The following is a 24,052-nucleotide window of genomic DNA, read 5'->3' on the forward strand; positions in this document are numbered from 1 at the left end:
ACAATTACTATATAAAGTCTCTTCTATAAAAATTTTGAAAACAAAGTTAGGGACTAAAAGGCACTTAAGAAATTAAGATGCTGTAAATGTAAACCTCCATCATTGATTATTGCCCGGTAAGGTCAACCTTTATGAAAATAAAAGTGCTTAACAAGATATTTTTGAGATATTATTTTTTAGTAGATAAGGAAAAATAGAGGATAACATTAATAACAGATAAAAATCTTATATGAGGAACATATTTACAGTCATTGGTTCAAATACATTGGTCCTCTATGGAGTGTCACATAGCTACAGTAGTATAAGATTTCTTATTTAGATCTTTGAATTACCAAGTCTTATATGTGACATGCATCAGACAGTTCCCCTCTGTCTTTTACTATCCAAGTGAAGATATGCAGACTAAAATGTGGGAACATACATTTATTTTTATTACATCATACTACCTGATAGTGCAGTAGTATAAACAAAAATATTCCATGTTCTAGCATGTGTAGAAATTCACATAGTACAAGATTTCTCTACCTTTGATCAAAGAAAATCTTTGTAGAACCTCTTAACAGGAATGCAGAATGTATGTAGATGTTGAGTGTTATGCTCTGAGTAAGAGGTTAAGTAGGTGTTTCAGTCCTCTCCTAAAACATTCATACAAATCATTTTAGTAATATATAATTAAATCTCTAGTCTGATTTTAAGCATTTAAAATGGTCATGTGTTATTGTATTTGAACTGTATTTTAGTCCATGCTAAGAAAAGGGTTTGTGGGTGTATTACATGCATGATGACTTATATTTTCAAGTTATGTAAGCACAGGAGCAGACACAAATCTGACATTTGTGACTACTTCAATCTCTATATGAAACTGGAATGCAACTTTGATTTAGATAGTAACTGTTAACATCCAAAGTGTCCCAAAATGCTTCTAAACAATGTTGGTACATCAATGCAAACATGAGGAAATGGGTTCAAGTAGCACCAGGGGAGGTTTAGATTGGACATTAAGAAGAACTTTTTCACTGAGAGAGTTATTAAGCATTGGAATGGGCTGCCCAGGGAGATGGTGGAGTCACCACTCCTAGACATATTCAAAAGACACATAGATGAAGTACTGAGGGATGTGGTTTAGTGATGGGCTTGGCAATGTGAGCTAGTTGGTTGGATCTGATGATTTTAAAGGTCTTTTCCAACTGTAGTGACTGTATGATTCTATGAAATACAACAACTGCATGCATAAAAATGAGAGTGAACACTATAAGTTCACATTACTAAGGTTATAAGAGTAATACGTGTACAGATATTTTTCAGGAGGTTTAGAGAGGTGCAAAAGACAAATGTAAAGCAAGTTAACTTTTGAGAGAGAGAAAATCCAAGGAAAGGGGAGACTCTGTAATTGAATTTACCAATAAAGGGCCTTTTAAAGTGATTATGAAGTTGTAACACTGGCCACTTTTTGGTTTTTTAATTTTTCCCCATATACAGAAGTTACTGCATGTGCTGCACAGTCCTTGAAAATGTCATCTCATTCTGCTCTCAAGCTTCTCCGACAAAGACTGTTTTGCCTCCTTTCTGTCTTTTGTCTTCCATACCTATTTTCCTACCATTTCTCCACATCCATTGAATATTGTTAAAAAAATCTTCCACCAACTATTAAGAGGACAAATTTAAAGGTAGAGGCATGTAATAGGGACAAGTAATGTAATAATGGTAATCTGTTTGCCCAGTCATATTATCATACATAAACAATATGTATGCTCAGTATTCATGTTCTTACAGTGGGCCCACTCTAATGGTGTGAGCTGTAGAGTAGGGGTCAAGGGAATGTGCTAGTTTTAAAATTACTTTCTTTCTAGACACAGTTCATGACAGCTGTGTGAACCCCAAAATGATTTAGTGAGCTTTGCAGAGTATTGTCTTTGAAGTCTCGCTAGAATTGCACCTGGTTTTAGGTGTTTCCAAGCATCAGCACATCTTGCTGTTGTTTAAGCATCAGCTGAAAAAATGCTAGTTGGAAATGTCACCAAAGCTCTTCTTTGTTAGATCTGCTTCTGGCCATCTGGGGGAAGCCTGCCTGCATAGGTGAGAATGGATATTTCTGAAAGACCAAGAAAAAAGGGGGAAAGGTGGAAATCTATGAAGAGTTAAGTGCCATGCCAGCTAAGGATGTGCTGTCTCTGGGGAATTGCACCTGCTGGTTAATTGAACCAAGTGAAGCTTTATGGTTACATCCAACACAGATGAATTAAACATTGAGTTCAGTTTGGGAAATTTCACTTTATCCAGTAGCAGCTCAAGAATTGGCTTAATCCTGCTGCTATGAGCTTTCTAGGAGAATGAGACATGCTGAAGTCTAAACAGAAATACACTCAATCTGCTGTTGCCATGAGAATAAAACACAGTAGTCAAAGTAATATATCTTAACCAGCTCTACTGATGTGATGTTCAGCAAAGTACCTCCTACTGAAGGTGCTATTGTTTATATCCTGTTTCATTCAATTTGATATATAGCTTTTTCTTGTCCATGACTTCAGCAGCTGTCATGCAGATCAGACTTCAGCTGAAATCTGTGTTTGTGGCACTCTATGAATAAGAAAAATGTGTTTTACAGTTCAATTTGAGAGATGAAAGAGGAATCAGATAAAGTTAAAATGTTGTAGAAGTTTAGCAAGATGTTTCTTGAAATGGCTACAGAACTTGGTCAGACAGTTAAATAATCAGTTGAAATAGCAGGTTGTTTACTGGAAAGACTGTCATGCTGTGAAGAAATAGGAACAGGGTTTTTTCTGCAAGCAAAAATATGGTTTCACTATCAACTCAATGATTTAACTTTGTTTGAAAAGGCTATAGCTAGTCCAATTAGAGAAATGCCTGAGATGACAATAATTAAAAGACCGACAGCACTTCCTTTCTAACTTCCTGAGGGATAGTTTAGCATCCAGGCAGGAGAACAAAGGAATGGTTCACCTTTCTCTTAGATGTTGTGATTTAGTCAGGACTGACTTAGGCAGGCTCAGATCAGACTCACTGGGATTGTTTTTCAATTTTTGCTTTTCTTCTTCTGTAATACAGAATATCATTTTTTATTTTTCTTTTTTGTTATCACCCGGTGTTTTTATATAACAAAGTGTTCCTCATCCAGGACCTACGTCAGTGGTGAAACCTTTTGATTTCTCAGGCTCTCTTCTTATGGCACATTACACTTTTAGGTGTTTGGTTTTGTATTGCATACTTAGGTTTACTATAGCACACATTAAAACCTGTCTGCTGCATACCTGCTATCATGCATTTGAGTGGATGCACCTTTTTCAAGTACTTCTACTTCGCCTGCCTGAAGTGGCTGGAGTCAGAGACTGAAAATGTCTGTGCACCTCTTCTTTTTTATTTAGTAGCACAACACCATATGTACAGAGAAAAAAATTTTGCTTCTTTGCATGATAACACAACAGCGAGGACATTAATTCTTTGGTTTAAGTCCTGATAGTTACAGGGTGATTTTAGAAAAAGTTATCAATGTCAGAATTCAAAGAAATAGATCAGCTCAAAATAGACAAAATATTCCACTAATTTAGTGATTCTTTCCCTCCTTGATCTTGTTTCAATAAAGAGACTATACAAAAATTTAGTATTTAATAGGTTTTGGGAAACTTAATTTTAAATCAGGGAAAGATCAGCAGTCTGACATTGCTGGCTCAAGAGGAAAAATGAGATGTCATGTAACTTATATAAGCACTACAACTCTTTGTGAGGCAATTTCTGTATTTTTTTCTGTGCATGATTACATTTTATAAATATCCTACTGTGTACAGGTATTGTCTCATCTCTCTATCTACCAGTACAGGCTGATGGGCTGTCCTCCACTCTCAGATGAGAAGCAGCCAGCAGCAGTTAATGACAGCATTGGAATTTCTGGCACCTTTTTTACACTGCACTGACTCTACACTCACAGGATAATTATATCTCAGCTTTGCTTTATGTCACTGAATACAGGACATGTTTTGATGCTCTCTCAAGAAATTTTAAAATAATTTGTCTCTGAAACTATGATTTCTGTGTGCTTGTGGGGAAAAGGACCCTTGACACCAAATATAACTGATGCAGGGGTACTACTGACATTAGTTTCTTGGTTTTCCTTTTCTGAAGTGCTATCAGTGAATTTTAGGCAGGATATGGTATTGTGAATAGGGGATGATAAGCAACTTTATATATTCTTGGATATCAAAGGAGTCTTTGATTTATGTGGAAGGCATTGAGGATGGATTAATACTTTTAAAGACAGGCAAAGAGAAAGATCATGGAAGACTTGTACTTAACATTTCTCTTCCATTTTAAGTTTTATTCTGCAGTAAGCTATGTTTGTAGACTCTTATTGTGAGAGCTAATATAAAAGACAGAGTAAGCAGGGACAGAGCCAGGAAGAACATGTGTTTTCTTTGCTACGTGTGCACTCTGTCAAATAAAATTCCTTTTTATTCCTCTTGTATTAAAGAAGAGAGAGATAATATGAATATGGCTTTTCACCCCCATATTGCTTAGCCTTTCATCTTTTCAGTGCCTGGATCCTTCTTTTATCCTGTGTCTCAATTGCCCATTGAAAAATATACCACAAATTCCTCTTCCACATTCTTGAACTCATTGAATTTGGTGAGATTTTTACTACTGAACTTTAATGGGTCAGGTCTAGGTGTTCAGAGTGCCATATATAGTGAATTCCCAAACTCAATTCAAATTTTCTAGCACACTTTCTACAGGGATTCCCCCTTTCTTTTTGTTTTCATTACCATAATTCTTATTGGAAGCATAATTATGTACTTCACAATTTTGGTTGTACTAAATGATCTCCAAAACCCTAAAACAGGCAGATCATATTCAAATATGTTATCATCCTCAGAAGCAAATAGTATTAGAAGTCTTTTGAAGAGGCCATAGATTGCAGCAAGGAAGCTAAGTGAAGAGGATTGAATTGCTTATGCCAGGATATTTATGTGGCGCTAAGCCTAAACGGTTGTCAGAAGAGTTTCTCCTGTTGAATGATCAAGATAAAGCTACTACAGTCCTTCCAACTCGTTCAGCTGTACAAGCTTTAATTACCTAAATCTGGACTGAACCCACTAAATCAGTGAGGTTCTTCTGAATTGCAATCATTAAATAAGTTACCCCCAATAACATTCTGGTGTGAGTTGCTGCTTCTTAAGTCAGGTGGAAGAAACGCTATTGGAATAGGGATCTTGGAGGAAGCAAATACAAACACTTTTCTTAAAAGATTCTGATAAGAAGAAAATAATGTTTGTTACAATTATCCTTTTCAGATTTGACATCTTTCAACTCAGAGATGATGGCCTGTATTTTTGGTGTTCTTTCTGTGTAAAATAATCCTCATGCTCTTTCAAATTAAATATTATGTATTTTTTATATTTTCACAGAGCCTGAGAAAACCAAGTGGCATATATTAGATTGATTGGCCTCTAATGAAATCTGTAATCTTTTCCTTACCATTGAAAAAACTTTCTTTTTGAAAGTTCTTTACAGTTTTTCAGATCACTAGATGTTCCTTGTATTTCATTTACTCTTTTCCAGTTCCTCTTTTCAAGAAGTTCAGTGCTACTAATTCAGTTCCAAGTTATTTTTTCACAGATACCAAAATAGATGAAAATCATAAAGTTACAGACTTACTATGGTTTTTAGGTACTTCTTTACTGGAATAATAATGAAAAAAAAATCTTGAATTTTTAATTCAGAGGAAAATTAATTCTGTCCCTTAGTTTTCTTAGCAAATGACTCATGCAAGATATTTCAAAGTCATTAGCAAATCTTTCTTTTGATTAGATGGAAGGTTGAACTTAAGAGGAACTGTGAGCTCCCACATCATGTCAACTGAAACTAGTTCCCAAATCTATTACTTTACCTGCCTCTTGTTTCTGTATAGGACAGAATATACAGATATATTGGAAGTCATACAGATACATGTAATGGATGTAGAGTTAGTGTCAGTCCTCTGTTTTGTGTAACTTCAGTAGTAGCTGTTTCTGTTTAGCATGATGAGAACAGATTAAACTCCTGGAGCTACAGAATATAGACCTTTATGTCTGAAAGTACTTTTTTTTCCATGTTAGTATTTGTAATTAGTTTTAGGTCAGGACTGTAGCAGAAAACAAAACTTGCTTCAAAAGTAAAAGATGTTAACTTCTGAAGAAGTTAACTCTCTCCATACTTTCTACTGCAAGATTCAAGTTTTCTGAAAGTGATTAAAAATTCAGAAAAAATTTCTAGCGAAGAAGATACATTTTTAGTCTTCAGAAGTAGAAAGTGTTTGCTAATATAGTTACACCAGGATATGTGTATCAATAACAATCTTTATTTTAAGCACAGCATATGTTGGCAAAGGAAGGCTTTTGTCTGTTGATGAATAAAGCTCATATAGCAGAAATGACTTTTCTCTGCCAGCTGAAATTCTTCTTTTCTCAGATTTTTGTCTTACACTGTTATCAGTGAGGAATGCTTGAAACCATGCGTCTATGACTGGTGTAGGCTGAACCTGTATTTTCAGGATGCCAGAGAAAGTGAGACATTGCCGATTTAGACATCTCGAAAGTTTCTACTATTTTTTTTTTTTTTTAATATTTCTGTAGCCACAATTTGTTGGTGATATCAGTGTTTCTTTAAAACATGTCAGGGAAAAGAGATTTTAGGTCCTGTTAGGAGTGAGAAAAAGGATTTGTTAGAGTATATGGGCTAATATCCCATTTTCTAATCTAGAGGGATCTTAGTAAAAAATGTGAGTTCTTCTACCATTGCACATTCTTTTAATGGCTTGGTTTATGGCCTTTGTCCAGATCATTTACCTCTTTACACCTTCCTGAATGACTCTGCTCATTTCTTATAATACAGTTGCACATGATTTTTGAAATCAGGAGACAGAAGAGCAGATCAAGAGCAAGAAATAGGTCCCACTGCCAAACCAGGAATAATTTCCAATATATGTAATCTAAAATGTCTGAAGCATTTTCTTAAATAAAAGCCTTATGCAGGAGACCAAAATCCATGGATGTAACATAGCCTGAGCACAACTGAATGTGGCCAACGATGACCTTCATAACTTGCAGAAAAAGTTCTGGTTAACTATGTGCATCACATTAAATTAGCAAAATTAAGTATTCCTTGGCTTGAAAATGTCACTAATAGGTGATGGTAGAACATATGTGTTATTTATACACAGTGATATCCTGTGCATATCGGCACAGCAGCTGTACTGAAGAGATCCTAGCAATGGCATTTTGTCTTGTTAGAAAAAGTTGTGCTCTTCTTAAAGACCCAGTCAACATCATTTTGCCTTCATTCCACGTGAAGCTGGTTAATCCTTAGCTGTTGTTAAGCAGATAGTAGTTACAAGATGTTTTATCTCCGGTCGAAAGCAGAAAAATCTGATATGAAACTGTTACTGAGAACATTCTGGTATTTAATGCAAGACAGTAAAAAGGTTGATATCAATTTATTGAATTGGAGTTCTTGCTTCCCAAGAGCAGGAAGAATCAACTCGAACTGTGTGCAATTTATTTGGGATTGCACTGAATGGTAATGAAGGAGGTTGAAGTGCTTGCTAAATACTGCAGAGATGCTCCTAGTAAGGATATAGGCATCAAACTAAGCTTCTGCTAGTATCTTGCCAGAGCTACAGAGTCGTCCTAGTAATACGTCAGGATGGCTTGGTCTCTTAAAAATTCTAGTAGTGAGTTGAACTTGTGCTTGGTTTATCTGCTGTTTCCTAATTTTGTGGGACAAAATTTTGAGTATAAATCATCTGAATAGCTGTCACCATGTTTGTTTTTCAGTGCAGCAAAACTATTTATACTGTTGGATAATAAAAACAATAGATACGTGAGCTGATATATTTTTATTATGCTTCATATCAATGAAAATTTTCTTGACCAAATCTGTATTTCAGCCCAAATAGTGGGAATAACAAAAACCTCACTTGTGATGTTTTTGATTTAGGCAGCCATCAAGATTTCTAATTGTAGCTAATTATTGCTGAAAATTGTGCTGCAGTTTGTTTAGATTTGACAACAGAAGCATCGGGCATTCAACTGGACATGGATAATGAGAAATTCTAACTGATTATTACAGTTTATCCTAACAGATGCTCCTAACTTGCCATAAAATGATGGTCATGTATTCTTCTTCCTTACAATGTCTAAGTTAAAATGAAACAAGTGGATGTAACATTTAATCTCGCATGCGATGGAGCTTTAGTTTTTTTATAACATTTCTCAGTAGCTATATATCTTCATAGTACCTGGATCACAACATATATCAGCCATGATATGAAAGGTTGAAACAGAAGTTAGCTCAGATTGTGCCACTTACAATCCATTTTTAAAAAATCTTGAGATATTTATTACAAATGGCTGAAATGAAAACAGAGAGTAAAGGAAGCTTAACACCTATCTGATATTAGCTAGACCTTTTTATGTTTCATAATCCTTCATGTAAATGAAAAGTATGACTAGATCCAGTACAACTTTTTCTGAGGTTTTGGATTTGTGATGGCTATGTTAATGATGATGGAGTATGGAAGCAAGTTCAGCTGAATGGGTTATATTAAGAAAGCAAAGCAATAAGAGCAAATGCTGCCTTAGAAGTAGCTTTGCTGGATAAGAGTCTCTACCAAGTAGATGAAGCAGTGTCTTGTGCTGAGCAGGTGAAGGAATACACATATTCACCAAAGAATAGTACAGAAGTGTAGGAGTTGAAAATGTGTTGATATGTTTCAATTATGACCTTGATGGTAATTTTTTTTGTCTACAAGTTTATGCAGAAGACAGTATGTAATTGGTGACTTCCAGAAACAATTGTTTCTGTGTTTTAAAAGTGAAAAAATCATTAATAAAGATTGATTTCATCAAAAGAATGGCTAATATGTTAAAGCACAAGCAAGTAGCTGCCAAGAGCATTTATTTAACTAGCTTGCATTGATTTCAGCTGGAGGTACATCAGGTCTGCAAAAACAATATTACACCACATCAACTTAATTTTCTGTTATTTGTTGTAGAATTGAATCTTTTATTAAAGCGTTATGAATATAGAAACATTTATATGTATATATAGTTCAGATTTTAAAATATTTTTTAAATGGAGGATAGCTAATTTGTAAAAAAGAATTCATTAAATGCAGGTCATCTTGCTTTTATGTTTAAATTATGTTCATGCAATAGTTACTAATATATTCACTGAAAATTAGTTAAGTTTAGCAAAATATTCAGCAAACACCTGTGTGTGTCATCAGCTTTCCTCATCTCGGTAGACCACTTGCACAAGGTCATTAACATGCATCGTTAGCATAATCTTATTCTGGTAATTTTTGTGAGCAGTTTGATGTATTTTGAGTTGTGTTTTGGGATGTAAAAGTAACATGATAAACTTCAGTTTACTAAATGGCTAAATGTAGTTCTTTCATTTAGGTTTCTGACATAAATATCAGCAATTACACGTTGAAAGTCTGCTGTGAATAGTTGCTCAAAAGATGCTGTTTCAGCAAACGTACTTGATAATCTGAATTCAGTGAAGCATTTGCAGAAATAGAATGCAAAAGTGTGCGAATCTGAAAGTGTGTGAATCTGATAAAGATTTAATATGAAATGAATATTTATAGATACATTGGCAATAATTGGCTTTTATAATTGCTCATGAGTGTATTAGAGCATCTTCGATTTCTTATGTAAAAGAGGAATACATTAGATAGGGTAACACCTGAATACAGAAGCAGACTCTTCTCTGCTTTCAGATAATTGGAATTGGGTTCTCCTCAGTACATATGCTAGCTAAAGTTATATCCAAGAGTCCAAAGCACAACTGTTCCTCTTTTTAAGACAAAGACTTAGAATAGTTAAACCTGTGATAAATAGCAGTGATTCTGCAGTACAGCACGGGGCAGGCTGCTGTGCAATGCAGAACAGCTTCTCAGGCTCCCTGCAGCAGCTGCCCACCTGGGCATTGCACCATGCACTGCTCTGACCCGAAATGTTTGAGAAAACCCTCAGCATACCAAGGACATTCTACCAGAAATTGTCACTCTTGAAGGAACCCCCCACTCAATACAGCCTTGCTGTTCCATACTGCACAGTTATTTTTACATTTTCTTTATATTCCATCCAGATCCAAAACTGAATCCACCTTTTATTTTTAAAATGTCATTGATTTGTAGACTCAAGACTAACATGTCTTTTTCTTCCTCACACTGGGATACTTAAAATATTTCCTTTGTTTCCTTTACTCACAGATAAAAATGGATTTGTGTGTCTTGCCTTCTATCATAATGTTGGCAAGAATGTGAATTTAATGCCAAGTGCTTGTATAAGAATTTCACCATAAAAATTTCTTTGCAATTCCCAGTTTTAATTACTTTACAGACTCACATTGAAGGCAACAAGAGGTTTCCAGTTGAGCCTTCTTGCCACTTTTTTAATACAAAAACTTATTTTTAACCTTTTAGTTATTATTACAAGTTTATGGCTTCAGCTGTCTGATGCAGTTTTCTCACTGACATTTGGGTGAGTCATACAGTCCCTTTTTTTTATTCATTGTTTTGTTATTTTTCCTGGGCTGCTGATATATCTTTTGATCTGTCTGGCTCACATATTCTTTGGCTTTGAATTCAGCTGCAAAATTGGCCACCGTATTAGATTTTTTTTTCAACTGCTGATTTTTATTTACTGCATCAAATATGTATTTGACTAAAATCTTTGTGATTGATTTCCATCAAAGATGCTAGTTTCTTCATACTCTGCAATATGTTTTCTGTACAGTCAGGACCTTTCATCATGGCAATTTTAGGCTTTTGAGCACTAATCTTCCCATCCCTAAGTCATCAGGATTTGTTATGTGGTAACTAACAATCAGTATTTCTTTGATTTACTGTTTCCTCTGAAGTTACTGGTTCTTACTCATAGTAGTGTTTGTTTGTCTGGTTGTGATCACGGCTGATAGCTGGATTCTGAAACACAGTTTTTACCTTCCCTTAATGTCAGAATGCCTCATGCAGTTTATTACTCAATAGTTTATAATAAAAGGTAATTTTGGATAAAGTCTAAATGTCAGTAGGTAACTTTGAGGAAATATGAAATTAATTATACAAACATTTGAAAAAACTTGGTACCAGCTAATAAAGTCCCACGGAAATGTACACAAAAAGTGTGCTACCTATATCTTTTAAGCTTCCAGATGTTTTCTTTATTTGTGCAATATACTTGTTAAAATTTGATAACTTTACTTTTCCTTTATTTCTATAAAATTTCTTTATCCCTCTCAGTCATTCATAAATGAATTTCTTTCCATTATTTTAGTGACTTCAAAATGTTCAAAACCAGAAAGGTTTGTTTAACAGCAGCAATGTATCAAAACTGCAGCATGTTTGTTTGTACAGAAATCCAACTGCAGTCTCTTCAATCTAGATGTTATCTTTTAATGAGATATCTGCTGTGGCAAACACTTTACCATCGCAACAGCAGCTGTGGTGTTCCCCAGTCATCCATGCCCTGCTTTCCTGTCCCTGCCTGGTACAGGGCATGGCTTTGCCTCTTCCAGTCAGGAAAGGACGGGTGCAAGGATGCACGCAAGTACTAATGCCCGTGGCTGCCTAAAAGAACTAGTAGGTTGTTTGACAACTTCCAGTTCATACTAGTTCATCTGTTAGATATTAGTTAACTGAATGCTTTAAGGGTCTAATTTCTGGGTCGAGTCTATTCTATATAGTTTGGGAAAAAAAATATATTTATAAACAGGGAATGACTCTTGCTTTGTTGTTTTTCATGCAAGAACTTCCATTTCAACTCTTCAGATTGCTCAGTTGAAATACGGTGCTATACAGTTGCTAGACAAGATTGTAGCCTATTTGATATCATGTAAGTGAAAATTGAAAAGCGGCAGAATGTCCTTTGTCAGAGTGCTGTGAAATAAGCATTGAAGAAAAATCAGCCTTTTTCACTTTTACTTGTGAGGTAGGTTGCTATGGTCTGCACCTGATCCTGCAGCTTGATCAGTACACCTGTATCAGGTGTGTTCCCAGAGTGTTTTTGAGTACGTTTTTTTACATTGAGCTAACCTTTATTCTTGGCTTGAGACAAAACTTGGCTCGTGTTTTTATGTCCAATGTATTATGGTTTTTTAACAGCAAGATATAAAGACTAACAGCAAGTGAGCTATTGTGCATTTACTAGCAACTATTTTAGAACAATGTTATCCGAATAAGAAGACAAAGCCTTGTAAATCCTATTTTTCTACTTTGAAAATGTATATGTGTTGCTACTGAAACATGTTGAGAACCCAATTCATATAATCTTGTGGTTCAAAATGGCAATGGTTCTGTGTCCTTTGACAAGTTTGAGAAATAGCCTTCATTTGGGTAGTCATAGGTCTCTTTCTTTTTTGACCCTTTTCAAATCTAAACACATGTCAAATCAGTTTGATCTGCAACCCCAGACCAAGATATAATTTTTGTGAAGGACAGTAGAATATATTATGGGATATGTTTTAGTACCAGCTCAACTGAGAAGCTGCTGTTACTTTAAAAATATAATGTGAAAAATATGAGAAAAGTTTGGATTTTGGCCAAAAACATTAAATCTTTATGGTGGATTAAACTATTTTGCAACTAAATGCTGCTTTTCTCTGAAAGTACCCATTCCCTCATGCAACTAAATACTGCCATATGTTTAAATTCTTGCAGGCCTCCTAAGGCTGACCCAGAAGAAATGTCAACAAATGTTTGTGAGTCCTTGTGGCCTTGTAACATTTTCTTTAAAAAGTGAAGAATGGAACAGCAGGAGCTGTAACACTCCCACAGAACAGACATATGAAGGCATATGGCTAACATGGGAGCCTGCTGGCTCTTCAAAGCTTTCTGGCTTCATTCTTAAGGATCCCTTTTTTTTTTTTCTCTTTTTTTCTTTCTTCCTCTTTTCTCAAGACAACTAAACTTGTCTTTCTATTTCACAACTTGCTCTGTTCTACTCAGAGCTGAGTTTAGGGAGCCTGTGGTCCTGTATCACCCCCGACCTGCCATAGGAGATAGGCACGTCTATTCCTTAGAGATGGAAGGTTGGTAAATGCAGGTATGGTGCAGTGTAGTGTCCCTTGAGACAGATAACAATCTCCTCCCTAGCTATCAGCAGTATCTGGGAAAGCATACTCTGTAAAGCATAAACAATACTGGCTCAATTTTGGAAATTAAATGACATTTGCTGAAAGGTACTGAGCAGTTGCACTTAAGTTTCATCACAGATTGCTGTTACGGGAGGGGACCTTGAAATGCTCAGGATCACAAGTTACTTCAAAGTCTGTGTGATTTAATCATAGGAGAACTTCAGACTTTTAGTAAAATGTATGCTCTTAAATGTCTTTGATGTTTTTGGATGGTTTTTTTTTTCCCTGCAAATATCCTTTCCTGCAATTATTATTTTCAGTTAATTCAAATTATTTCTGTACTGGAAAGAAGTAACTTTAGTACTGGAAACTCAGGACACAAAGAAATCTATAGGGAAAAAGTACAACTCAACAACTCCACTTCCAACTGTCTATGACTCATATTCTGATTATATGCAATTTTGCCTCCTGTTTCTAAGGCCCTTAGTAATATCTGTGTAGCATAAAGTACAGCTTTGCAGGTTTATGTGTTTCCAGAAGCTGTAAAGTCCATGCCTGCACCACTCAAGCTTGGGTAAATGAATTGATTACCATATACCAAGAAAAGAGGAGAGCAGCACATGTCTGCACCTTGACTCAGTTACACAGTGCTCTGAGTACGAGTGTGTGTGTGTGGACAACCTTACAGTGTCTTTAAAAAGAGTGTTTTACTCTAATGCTGTGCAGATGTATGGGCTTCTCTGCTGTCAACTAAATTTATCTGTTTCATACAGCACAGGGTTTTGCTCTGAAACCTGAAACTTTGATTATTTTTGTTTCAGTCTATTGTACCATATTCAGAGATGTGCAGTGTTTTAAACCATGAAATCCTGACCTTTTGAATTATAGCATTGTGTATTTCTCAATAACACAAGTATTTTAGAAGGTAATTTATGTAACTGCTCATAAAATTGTCTTGATGTGAGGGATTGTTGAGGTTTATTTTTGCAAAAGTGTTTGGTGAAGTTCCTGTGCCCTGAAGAACAAAAGCATAAAACCAGTGCATAAACAAAATACAAAATATAAAATGAGAAATCCAGCATTTATTGGAGTATCTGTGGTTTATTCCTCATAGTATCTCTCTGTGTACTACAGTTACAGTAATAAGGAAACAACAATGCAAATACAATGAACATTTTGCATGAGATTGACAGAATAAATAATTATATTTCTCTTTTAAAAGGAGTGGGGAAACTTGTCATTGTCATTTGAAAGCTCTCAAATTAATTTTCTGAAGTGTTCAGCCATAGTTCAGCATGCAAAATACTGTCTGTGAAAAAGGACTATATTTTAATTACAATTGCTGTGAATACTGACTGGAGAATCATCAAGATATTGAAGCAAAGTTGTCCACACTCTTAGGTAAACCTATCAGGTGCCTCATTTTCATAAAACTCATCTATGTTGACACTTTCTAAAAACAAAACACCAGGTTTGTTTAGATACATTGAGTTGTTCGATACTCATAAGTCTTATGAGCCTGAATACCAAAGATGTAAATGTCTATTTATATCATCCAAATGGAGAGCTCATCAAATTGAACATTAAGTATGCATATGGCATTATTTTGTCTGTTCTATAGCATAGACGTGGAAAAAGATTTATTCCCTTAAGTAATAACTGTACAGCTATGTGATTCTAGTTTTAGAGCATCTTAACATTCATTGTGAGAGTGAATTAACTTACCTTCACAACATCATTTTCAGTTGCAGGCGTTAATTATTATCTCCAGTTTAGCGATGTAGCTGAGGAGCAGAGGGCATGTCAACAAAGTCTATTGTTGGCAGATGGAATCTCAGCCCACTGGAGCTACACAAACATGTTTATCATGGTGCCAAATCTGAATTAGCAGGTCTGATCACAAGTTCTCATGCCTCAGCTCGCAGTAGGGCTTGGTGGGTTGGGCACAGTGTGCTGTTCTAACCACATTTACTCAGCTTCAACTCAGCTTGGAACTTAGGCAGAAGAAGCTCACATCTGCCAGCAATATACTGTGTAGATGCTCATAGCAAATCTGCCAAAGACCACCCTGGAGACTTCGATTATGGCCTTGAATATTCTTGTATCCCTGTCCAATTCAGTTGAAAAGGAAAAAAAGAAATACTGCTGATCTCTAAAGGTCCCTTCCAACCCCTACCATTCTATGATTCTCTGATTAAAATTGTTCCACTTATATGATCTTAGGTAAGCTTTTGGCAAATAAACATTTCCATGCTTTTGCTGGAGTTGGCACGGTTGACAAAGCAACTTCTTTCATTATTATAGAGTTATCTTTGATTTTGTCTTCCATTTTGTCTGGACACACTGACATTGAGCACTCCTGTCTGAGTCTCAAAAGAGAGCAATTGAAACAAAGAGAGTAGCTGTATTTCTAAAATCATTTATGATAGGGTAGATAATGTCTCAACTTTCATTCAGCCAGGAGCATTTTGTTCATTTATTTGAGGTTTGTTGGGGTTTTTTTTTTAATCATCTTTATTATTTCATAAATATATGTTCCTGAGTGTTTTAATGTGAGTGTACTAGATGATAGTAGTAATATAGGACTTGAGCTCATTTATTGTTATTTTAAGCAATGCCTTTTATAGCACCTAGGACTATCTCTATCAGGCAAAACCTCCCATTGGTATCAGTAGGAATTCTTTCCTAATTATGCAGTTTCTCCTGAATACGCAGAGCACTCTCTCTGTTATTATTTGGTTATGCATATTTCTATTTCCCAATCATTGTTTTGTAGAAACCTCATAATGCACTTGCTCATAGCTTATAATAATTACGCTACAGAAAATTAAAGACTCGGTGGTATTTGGGGGGCATAATAAATAGCAGACAAATGTTAAATATTAATATTGTCGAATATTGTTTAATTTTTGGTCGTGAACTTCAGTGTTACAAGATTTTCATTACATGATGCAGCTGAAATAGAAATCTGTGTTTATGTCTCTACTCTCAGGAACAGATAGGTAGGCATGTTACCAAACAACAAAATGACTCCATAAATAAACTTGAAGTTTATTGTAATTCCTAGAGAGGAATATCCTGTAATGATAGGTGGTGGAAAGTCATGTCATCCTTGCTATAAACACTGATAAAATGCTGGAAAGCTGTATTAGTTGTCAGTAAAAACTGGACACTAGGCATCATGAAATGCTCTTAGTGCTTGCACATTTTCCAAGTTCTATTCTTGCTCATTAATATTTTTATGTATCTTTAATTATAATTTATTTAAAAATATATGCTGTTGAGGATAGTATCAAACCATCAGTTAGTATTGTTCAGAAGAGGCTTGGTTTTGGAATCAGTAAGATTTGGCTTATCTGTCTTCATTTTTTAAGCATTCTTTGTCAACATTTAGAAACTTTCATGGACAAATGAACATGCTTGACATTGCCTTGTCCTTGATAGAGAAGCCCACTGTGTAATGTCCTTAGAGAAAACACAAAAGGAAATGAGGAAAAGACATCTAGGAAAAAAAGAGACTGAATGCCTTTTGGTTGACCTAAAATGAGTTTACAATCCGTTTTCCCTTCTACCTTCCCTAGATCTAGACAAGCTATGACCTGTGGGAGTCTGGGACGAGAATGAATAGAGAAAGAGGTGTATTTGGTCCAGAAATAAGACTGAAATAAACTTTAAAAAAGGCTTTACACATTTGAAGAGACATTACTGGGTTTGCAATAGGCTTCCCAGAATGAATCGTGTATCTTCCTGGTATGACAGAGGTATTCAGTGAGCTGAATAAGGCACACAGATATTCAGAAATATCAGATCTCTGTGGTGACTTTGAACAACTCTATTTATTAATAAAAGGGAGAAGGTAGGAAAAAATGTCTTCAAGACCAAAGAATTCTGTCTCTCGAGTCTCTTGAACAAATTTTGAGCTATTCTCCTTTCTGGTATGTGATGTCCCAGAACTATTCTTTCTTGGGTGTCTCCAGTGGACCTGGAACCAGCAGGATGATTTTGTAGAACATTTTATATAAAGATTTTTTGAAAGGTTAGTTGAATTTTTTTTTCTATGCTGAGTGTCCCCTGCAGCTTGACTAATGGGGGCATTCAGCATATACTTCAGTGGCTCTCAATTTTTAGGTTTTCTTTTCAGGTCACTAGAAGAGATTGATAAAAGAGAGCAGAAGAAAGCCAGAGGAAAGAAATAGAGAACAGCCAACTGAAATTGGCAGCTAAGAAAGATAAGATAAATAGAGCACCAAATGCTAGTGAAGATAGTCTTTGCTATAGCTTTGCTCTAGAGAAAGGATCTGGACATTTGTGTTTAGTGGTAGAAAAGCAACAAAGAATGTGGATATGAAAATAGGAAGGGAAGAAACAAATAAGAAAGATCTGCAGGGAAAATTTGCCATAAAAATAATTTAATGATGACAAGATCTCACTCTAGTTGTCTCTGACGTCTGCTGCTTGTGGAAGCTGAGTTCCAGCATGACTTAGAAGGATTTAAAACAACTCTATGTGCCTCTTGCAATGGCAGTAACTGTTTTTTTATGCTTTGTATGTATAAGAGGTTTATACAAGAGAGAATATGTATGAGCGTTTTACTAGTGGTGGTTCAAGAACATATGTTTAACTTAATCTGTTATACAGCAAAGTTAAGATTTTAGAGGAAGACTTTTTCCAAATGCAGGGAATTAAAGTTATATACAGTATGGTATGTGGAAATATTTGTTTATGCATTGAAAAGTTGTATGAAGTATTTTCATTAATATTTAGTTACTTGCATATATATAAGCTTGTATGTGTCTACTTGTTGTGGATCCTCTTTCTAAATTTAGGTTTTAGAAGGAACTCAGAGAAGTTGGAAACATTGAAATGGAGGGTTTGATTTATGATATTTAAAATGACAGAACATACCTGCCTTCAGGCCTCCAAATCCACTTGTATTCTTAGTACCTGGATAGGATGGGACTGGAACAGCATGAAGCTAATTAATACAGACTTTATCCTCAAGGTTCTATTGTCTACCTTCAGGCACTTGTGACCCAAAAGCAAGAAGCCAATAAAGTCATATTATATTGGGTGAGCACAGGGCCTGGAATCTCATGTGATCTGTAAAAAGCTTTATTGAGAGAGGCTAATTCGTTCCTTGTGAGCCCATATGAACCTTTTCTTTTACTGCAGTTTAATTTGGCCTTGGACAGATGAGATTTGAGCTTTAGTCTGCAGTCTGTTAATATTCTGAAAAGCATTAAGGTGTATTTTTGACTCTCTTGAGAGTGTACGGCTATTCTGCTTTTTAGTTAGTTAATTTCTGCTATTGTTCATGGCCTCACATCCAACAGCTTAGTATTCAGGACAGTCAACTACTTTTCAATGCACAGTATTTGGAACAAGTGAGTCTCACTGATTCCCTGCTTGTGGTATTGCAACCTGCTGAATGTTAGTCAGCACTCAGCAGCATGGTAAAACGATGGGAATACCAAGGAAAAATATTTTCAGAGAGAGTATAATGTAAAATTGGAATAGTTCATAAGAAAGAGAAGCAGGTTGTTTACATGCTTTGAACAAAACTTTGTGTTAAACCTTCTCTGCAGTTCTTAGGTTTTGTCCTTTTCTTCCTGCCTTCCACAAGGCATCCCTCTGGGTGAAGAGGTCCTTCTTTCCTTCCAGAGAGAGATACAGGATGGCATAACTGTTTGGTTCAAAATCTCTTTTCAAGCCGCACTTTATGAGAGGTTTCTTATGTGAATCATGGACTGAAAACTTAGATCCCCTCCAGGACTGAACTCTGTGCTGTAGAAAACAGATATTAACACCTTTCTACCTCAGATCCAGGAGGTAATAAAAATAATCTGAAGTGTTCAAGTATTGTGGTGGTGAAAGTCAATAACAGAGGAAATGTGTGGTCCTTCATCACCAGCTGCTCAGCACAGGGTACACCTTAGGTCTACTGCGGGTACTCTGGGGAGCACATACACAGCAGTGCAAATCTCCTCTAGACCCTGAAAAGTGGACAGTCATCAAAGTCATTGTCCCTGACCTGCCAATAGACCCTGTAATTGCATAATATATTTAAGGGGCAGATTAAACAAGATTGCCTTTTTATTCTTTCTGATGCAATTCTTGCCCTTTGTTTTGTTGTATTGCTTTTAATGTGACTATCTTTCATCATGAGATGGAGAGCCCTTAAAGCATTGATGTCCACACAGAGACCTTGATCATGCTGCTAGTTTTAGCTATTAACATTAATGAAGTAACAGCCTTAATAACCTAAAGTAACTTTGAAATTGGTGCTGCTTTCAGTGGTGGAGTTGGACCAGATGACCTCTATAGATGTCTTCCCATCTAAATTATTTTGGGATGCTGTATCTGTTGCAGTATGTGAGGATTCATATTACTTGACTTAGCTGCCTGTAGTAAGTGGAAAAAGATAGATTCTCCTGGAAGGTGATTCCAAGCATAAGCTTATTTAGACGCTAAGATAATAGCTTGCAAGAGCAATTTATATATAGCCAAGGACACTACCCTCCTAGTCAAGACACTCAAATACATATTCCCTAGCAGGGTTAAATGCTGTTCTGCACTTAGAGACTTAAACTTCGGTGCAGATCCATTTTTTTAATACCTAAATAGAGATTGCTGACTATATAAAAATATGATGTGGTTGTGTGTTATGTTGTAGTAACTAGAATAAAACTATGAGAGCTGGCAGGAAACAGATTTTGTTAAAGACACATTCCTGAATTGTGAATTGCCTAAATGATCAGAATAACTTTATGCAAATTATATTTATACAGATAATACAGCTTCAAGAAGGAGTGCAGTTTGGGAGAGGCATGCATAGCAAACATCAAAAAATGGCATACAAGAAGTCAAATATAAACTTTATGTTAAATCAGAAGTTATACCTATATCTTTAGAACTGTTAATTATTCACTGAGGAGAGAAGGTGAGAAAAAATGGTGAAGCTCTGCACCCAAACAGTAGAGATACTCAGCTAGCATGCGGGAGGTCTGAATTCAGGCCTCTTTCCTCTTATTTTTATACTGATTGGTACGTTTTTCATTGGTGAGATGTTTTAGTGTGCTTTTGTTCATTTTTAGAAATGATCCAGGGTTAAGTTGTGTGGGGCAGGATCCAACTGCAAATTCATGGTAAAACCATGCAAAACTCACATAGTCCTACATCTGGGATTTCAGTCTTGCGATTGTGACCTTAAACCTGTTTTGTTTTTATTTTAGATGTCGTTAAACTCTTTTTTTTTTTGCATGTTAACAGTATTATTTTGGTTTATAGTCTACATTCTGAATATTTAGTTCTGTCTCTTGAATGTCTGTTTAATATGCAGGTCAGAAATACCTCTATGTTTTGTGGACTTGTAATAATTAGATGTGGGGAAAAAAAAGCTGTTCAGCCACTCAACCTATTTTCCCGGTCTGTGTAAAACATTGTTTCCATATTGGATTTGAATAAGTTTTGATTGATAGACAAGAAGTTTCAACTTTTTCAGGTTTTAATTCAGCTGTACATATTACTCAAACACTTGAACATGGTCAGCACTGTTTGCTTAACTACTTTGGTAGGGTTTTCCCTTAATAATTGTATATGGTGTAAGTTGTCTTTCTATAAGCACTTTCCTAGTAAATTGTAATCAAATAACTGTTTATGTGGAAACCTGATGCAACAGAGTGCTAGCTAGGTTAGAGATGCTTTTTGAAGTTGCATATGTATATATTTGGAATATTTTAGTCTTTTTCAGTGATTTCTGTGATAGCTGCCAGAATTTTCATTGATTAAAAAGTTGCAATAATCTGGCAACCATTTCATTTCACAAATTGATCCATGATGTCTTTGTATCTCTTAGTAATAAGGACCTAATTATATGTAATTATAAATCCACAGTTTAAATTGTTACATGATTTTAAGTATTTTGTCTCTATTTGATTAAAGTCTGAGATATGGTCCCAAGTTTATTTCTGTAATTGCTCTTCTGGAAATTTTTAACTGTAAAAGCACATTGGATGCAATTTTTCTCCAATCTGACATCATTGCAGATTTCTAATATTTTTCATTCCTTTTAATAACTGTAAAGTACCTAGGAATATTTTTTTAAAGACAAATGTTTATTCCATGTAATTCCCTGCAAACAGGAAAGGGGAAAATGAAGAGAGAAAAAAAAAAATGTTTGTGGTTGTTTTGGGTTTCTTTGATTTAAATCTCATATTTTGGTAGGCTCCTTGATTGTACTAGTTTATTCATTTTGCCAAACAGACCATAAAGCTGTGAATATTTATTTAGTTCTGTTTCTAATAGTTTTTCTAATAGCAAATTATTTTGGTACAATGAAAGACATTTGTAAATGAAGCAGATAAGCCCTTTGGCAGACAAGGAGTGTTTTGTTTAACACAAGAATTCTATTGTCCACTGCTTTAGTTGTCAAGTGCCTGGGGAGCCCAGGATTTATGATGATGTTACAATGGCCCTTTCAGAGCGAAGTCTAAGAAGCTGTGAGATTCGGTTCCTCTGCTTTTCAGACTTTCAAATCTTTTTATCATGCATGGACAATGCAGGATTCAGCTGCTTCTTAGGCCACAGGACTGCCCATTTAACATCAAGCATTGTGAAATAATTACCATAGTGACAATGGATTTGGGTGGGTTTTTTCCCCTCTAACTAGCAACATTTCGAAATTGTTCAAGTTGTCACTTTGTATAAACCATCTCTGAAGCCACGGCTTATTTTACAAAACCCAAAAAAAATCTTGGAGAAGATTTGATTTAAAGTGCCACTGTGTCAAATCTATTTGGAGCATTGAAACTGTTTAATGGATGGGGGTTTTTTGAGTTTTCTTGTAATTATAATTGGACTTTGAAACAGCCTTCTGTAAATACATCAGATTTTTTTTCTCCTTTTTGTAAAGGGTTTTCTACTTTTTGTAAAGATTGGAGAGTTAGTAGAACCTTACTATTGAAGCTATATCCAACCACAACAGAAAATAAGAAAATAAACTCATAACATGCAGTCCGATACCTATGTATCAATTAACTAGCTAAACTATTTTTTGTATGATAGTAACAATTCCGCAGTCTTATGTCTTGTGCTTCATGAAAACTGATATCTGAACAAGTTTCTCTCTTCTTGCTTGATGTTAATATGAAGATTTATTTCCTTTAAATAGGAATTAGTACTATAAATTATATTGTTTTGCAACCTCTGATGTTTCTCTAAATGCAGTGTAACCAGACAATAGAGCCTTTACTTGATAGTTCAGTTATGTACATGGACACTTCACTGGTGGTTAGATGTATGCACACGAATATAGCAGCTCAGTTTGGGGATTGATAGTATCTATTATCAACTATTTCTGCTTTTTAAAGAAAAAAACAAATCTGAAGAAAATTAGACCATAGGGATATGTAAGAGTGTATTTTGAGAAATACTTACATAAGCAACTTCAAATGTCTTGGGCGAAAAGAAATCTTTAGCTGCAGTCATCTGTAAAGATGTTTCCATTTGTAAAGGTATTGAACAAATTATCAGAATGAGAAAGTTTATCCAGTTTTAGGTTTTCTTTTCATTCATTCACATGAATTGTGAAGTAGTTCAAAAGGGTCTTCTATTAAAAAATATATTTGCTTGCAAAATGAGCAGATTTTTAAATGCTGTATGTATTTCATAGCGAATTGCATAAATACATTGCATGCATATTTTTATAAGGCAAATGCTTTCTATATTAGTGTCTTGGTCATCACACAAAACATAACTTCCTTCGTAGAGCTTACATTAGCAAAATTCACTTTCTAGGAATGTGTTTCTTTTGAACATGTATCATCACGTTTTTAAACAGTGAGTCAACGTATCTGTAGTCACTACTGGCAAGAGAAGCCACATGACTTTATTTCTTCCTTTGATGGAATAAGTGTGAAATATATTTATGTAATATCGCAATACTGAATGTATAATATTCAGTCATTATCTGTTGATGTCTCCTCAACACTTTTGTTAGCAAATTTGAAATTTGACCTGTGCTGCTGAGCTGTTTTTTGCAATTAAACGCAATTGTTTTAATGGGGGTGAAAAATGGATAGAAAATGGAAGATTGATACAGATGACACAGCTTTAACAGTTAAATACTGTAGAAAGTTGGTATTTCTATGTATCAACCCAAATTACAGAGGCTATTGTGCAATAATTCTTCCCAGAAATTCTCTGTGAATAAATTGAAAGGACTGGGTAATCTAGTCCTATTTCCTTGGCCAGAATGAGTCCTAGTTCTAGAATACATGCAGTACTCATTTAAGAGTCTATCAAGATATCAAATGAGCATCAGAAATACAGTGTCTACATCAGTACATAACAACAGATCACACAGTATTTCTGTTGCATTCAGTCATATTAACTATACTTTTTACTGGTGTGGGAAATTGTCAGAAACACAGGATGATGAGGAACTGCTCTGTGAAATTGTGAGCACTCTTAACTTACTAATTTAAATTCAAGAAAAGACTTACCTTTCCTCATAAGGAATGATTCAGCTGGTTTATTTTTGTTTCTATATCCTTTATATGCAGTATGTTTAATCATTATCCTGTTTATCAAAGAATTTTAACTACTGAAACAGCTATAGATCAACTTCTTACAGGCAGAGGAATCTCTTGCTAATTTTCTTACTACAAATGTTTTATCCTAGATATCTTTCCCCTACTGTAGTGGTAGTTCTACTTACTGAAACAATAAACTCCCTTTTCCATCATAATGGTAAAAATACACATTTTCTAATATGCCTTTAGAACACTTAAAAATGTTCAAAGCACATCTTGTTGGCTAATGGTATCTGCAGCTGTTACTTTTTTCCCTGCAGTGTGTCTTGTGTTGGATAATGTTCCCAGAACAGATTTTTCCATAGAACTCTGTTTTTTCAGGAGATAAT

General features: G+C 35.2%; 1 protein-coding gene across 1 annotated transcript in view; it reads left to right on the forward strand.

Moving 5' to 3' along the window:
* The window catches only part of CDH11 (cadherin 11), a 79,004-nt gene that overhangs the window by 14,251 nt on the left and 40,701 nt on the right, over positions 1–24,052 (forward strand). The window lies entirely within an intron of this gene.

This window comes from Colius striatus, chromosome 14 (genome assembly GCF_028858725.1).
Source record: "Colius striatus isolate bColStr4 chromosome 14, bColStr4.1.hap1, whole genome shotgun sequence".
Classification (NCBI taxonomy): domain Eukaryota; kingdom Metazoa; phylum Chordata; class Aves; order Coliiformes; family Coliidae; genus Colius; species Colius striatus.